This window comes from Triticum dicoccoides, chromosome 6A (genome assembly GCF_002162155.2).
Source record: "Triticum dicoccoides isolate Atlit2015 ecotype Zavitan chromosome 6A, WEW_v2.0, whole genome shotgun sequence".
Classification (NCBI taxonomy): Eukaryota; Viridiplantae; Streptophyta; class Magnoliopsida; order Poales; family Poaceae; genus Triticum; species Triticum dicoccoides.
Window position 1 is genome coordinate 502,962,396 of NC_041390.1, and position 4,205 is coordinate 502,966,600.

Genomic DNA, 4,205 nt, shown 5'->3' on the forward strand with positions numbered 1-4,205 from the left:
GGTAACCCCCGGCACTCCGAAACTTATCTGAAACGACCCGAACCATTCTGGTGTCCGAATGTAGCCTTCCAATATATGAATCTTTATGTATCGACCATTTCGAGACTCCTCGTCATGTCTGTGATCTCATCCAAGACATCGAACAAACTTCGGTTCATCAAAACACGAAACTCATAATACAAATCGTCGTCAAACGTTAAGCGTGCGGACCCTATGGGTTCGAGAACTATGTAGACATGACCGAGACATATATCTGGTCAATAACCAATAGCGGAACCTAGATGCTCATATTGGCTCATATATATTCTATGAAGATCTTTATCGGTCAAACCGCACAACAACATACTTGTTCCCTTTGTCATCGGTATGTAACTTGCGCGAGATTCGATCGTTGGTATCATCATACCTAGTTCAATCTCATCACCGGCAAGTCTCTTTACTCGTTCCGTGATGCATCATCCCATGACTAACTTATTAGTCACATTGCTTGTAAGGCTCATAGTGATGTGCATTACCGAGAGGGTCCAGAGATACCTCTCTGATACACGGAGTGACAAATCCTAATATCGATCTATGACAACTCAACAAACACCGTCGGAGACACCTGTAGAGCATCATTATAATCACCCAGTTACGTTGTGACGTTTGATAGCACACAAGGTGTTCCTCCGGTATTCGGGAGTTGCATAATCTCATAGTCTGAGGAACATGTATAAGTCATGAAGAAAGTAATAGCAAAAAAACTAAATGATCATTATACTAAGCTAACGGATGGGTCTTGTCCATCACATCATTCTCTAATGATGTGATCCCGTTCATCAAATGACAACACATGTCTATGGTCAGGAAACTTAACCATCTTTGATTAACGAGCTAGTCAATTAGAGGCATACTAGGGACACTCTGTTTGTCTATGTATTCATATATGTACTTAAGTTTCCGGTTAATACAATTTTAGCATGAATAATAAACATTTATCAAAATATAAGAAAATATAATAACAAATTTATTATTGCCTTTAGGGCATATTTCCTGCACACATGTCCAACCAAAAGCAACCATGTGCTCCTCTTCTCCTCTCTCTCCTACAAGCATGATAAATGGAGGGCACCACGCGTGGCCCAAGCTAGTCCTCGGCAGCAACCATGAATGCAAAAACCGAAATCCACACACAAGGATCCATGGAGTTCTCCTGGCCACGGGGTGCGTGGCTGAAAAAAAATCTCGGAGCTTGCCCTTCTCGGACGCAGCGTCTGACCCGTGGGGATGGTAACTCATTGGGAACAACTCTCACAATCACCAATAACAAATCTTTCAATCACAGGGAACAACTCTTAGAATCACAAGGAACACGAGGAAAATACTGGACACTGAAACGACCACCGCGTCGCTCGTCTTGGGCGTCATGGGGGAACGCAACCCCGCCGCCGCCAGTTCCACCCCTTGGTGCCCTCCTCTCGCCGGCCTCACCGGGGTGGTGGCGGGCCTCACCTCCAAAGGTGGCGTGGGAGTTATGCACTGAGCGCCGCGATTCTTCTCGATCAAGACACACGAAGGCTTCGTGGCTAGGTCGCATCGGCGGCTGATCTCGCGACAACAACTGTTGCTTGGGCCGTGGGGCTTGGATCTGCCCGGATCTGGCCTCCCTTGACGCGGCTACATCTCACTGGCAAAGGCATGGCAAGCCGACAACCCCGGGCATGCTGGTGGCATCATTCTACTCCTCCCTCATCTCCGTGGATCTGGAGCCTGCTTCTAAAATCCATTGGTGGTGGTGCCTAGGAGTGCGATTGCGGCACCGGCCGGTCGTCCAGGGTGCCGGGGTCTCCTCCCATGGCCGCGAGGTTGAGGTGGTGGCAGAGTGCCGCATTGTTTTGCCAGTATGGCTATATTATGGTCATCACTCCGGCTAGCAACGTCGGCCTCGTTACAATGACCATCGAAATGTCTTCAAGAGAGTTCCATCTCTATAAATCTGGTGGTTGACTTCGACTAAGAGATGTAAATTATGGACGACGACTTGACACAAAGGGATGATTGCACAGCTCTGTTATATATAGCTGTTGGGATTGAGGAAAAGTGATGGCGACAACACATTAGTGATTTTGACAGTGGTGCTACTCGAGCACTTGGTCTCGAGCTCCAGGGTGAAAGCCTAAGTCTAATCCGAGTTGGGTATACTTGGCAATGGCGATGTTTTACCTCGTTACCTTGTTGAAGGCATTATTCGGATATGCTCAAACTAATTCTTTTGGGTGAAAACCTAGATCCTGGCCTCGGATGATCAGATCCGGGGATGACGACGCTTAAGCGTTGCTCCCTTCCTGAAAGCGTTGTTGGTGAAGTACCTCGTCGTTTGTGTGGGTCATGAGTTAGTTAGTGCATCATGCGAATATGGTCGTTGTTATAGTTTACTGGCCGCGAATTTGATCGCTTTGGCGCTTTTTCCTCTTTTTCCACGCACACGCATAGCTTTCGTCCTATATGATTTTGCTATTTGCCGGCGTGTTTTGTGTGCATCTTAGCTATGCAGAGGTCGGATGTGTGCTCATTGTGTTTGTATCTTCTTGATGCTTCATTCTGAGTCAATAAAATCCACCCTTTGTCAAAAAAAAAAATCACAATGAACAACTCACAAAGAGAAAAATGATTCAAAAGAGTAAGCAAAAACTCTCTGAATCATTAGGAACAAATCTCTCAATCACAAGTTGTTGCTTGTGTCATCATGGTCGTCATTGTCATTGGCGGCATGTGTCCGTGCGTCCGTGCTCAAGTGCACATCATGCTCCATTGAGGAACTCGGAATATTAAAGTGTTTGATGAAATGCGTACATGGGCAGGGTTGAACAAATAGGGAAAATTTAATGACTACAGTTGGATGACTGGTTTCCGTGTCGTGTTCACGGACGCATCCGTATGTGGCACACAGACAGATAGTGTGTTTGTTTTAGGGGATAGCGTTGGAGATGCCCTAACCAAACAAACATGACGCGGGCAAAATCCTATGAAATTCAAGTGGATATGATACCGCAATCATGTATTTTTCATATACCGCGTTTTAGAATCATAAAAATCGAATACCCCAAAGTTTTTACAAGACTCAATTCCTATCAAATTTGTATGACCCAAACCGGTGGCGGATCCTGTAAGTGAAGATCAGGGGACCAATGTAGCAAGGTAGGGATTTCCATTTTGGGGGTAAAATGCAAGGAAATGACATCACGATATGCATGCACAAATGTATAAGGCAAATGTTGTACGACTATTGTTTTTTTACTTTTAGTTTCAGAAAAAAAATTAGCACCAACCGACCTCACCAAAATTCAGTGGATTACATTGATTTTGGTTTGCATTTCGGCCAAAGGGCAGAAATATTCATTTGAATTCAATTAAATATTTCAAAACATGTGAATGCCCGTGTACTACTGAAATTGCTGAAATATTTTGATCGAAATGTAAATATTTCAATGTCTACTGAAATTACCGAAATTCAGTGAATTTCATTGAAATCTCAGGGAGAGTGAAAACCACAGCCTACAACATAACAAGAGGGGAAAGGTTTCCACTTCTAGACATAAAAGGACTCTGTTGCCTAAATTGCAGGAGGGGGCAAAGCCGGGATAACTCAATCATGACCACCCGTTGCGAATCGATTGTCTGACATGTCTCTTACCATATTCAATCAAGATAGCTGCAGCTGTGCCTGTACTCGAGGCCTGCCCATGAAAACCCATCACGGGAAATCTCACCACTTCACACCGGAATCCCGAGTTCCTCAACAGCGACGCCGCGACGGCGACCGACTACAAACGCGGGGAGACGAGAGCCGGAGAAACAGACAAGGCGAAGAGACCCCGAACCGCCGACTCGGGAGCACACCAAAAACGGAGATGCGCCGCCAATAATTTAACAGTGCGCACCATCAAGAACACGATGCCTTTTTCCCCCATCCCACCCCTCGCTTCCTCCCCATTTCGCTTGTGTGTCGTTGACGAGATCTCGCGTCCATGTGCCCGGGGTTGTTTTCCTTTGACTTAATCCAACCAGGAAGAGGACTTCGAGCCGTGCGAAGCTAGTATATTGGCGGTCTGCTGGTTGCTCCCATCACTTGGTTTCCTCATCTTCTTGCCATTTCTCGTCTGCTTGCTTCTTCTTCTTCTCGCCCCCCTCCCCTGTCCGTCCCGGAGCGTGCAAAGTCTGATCTG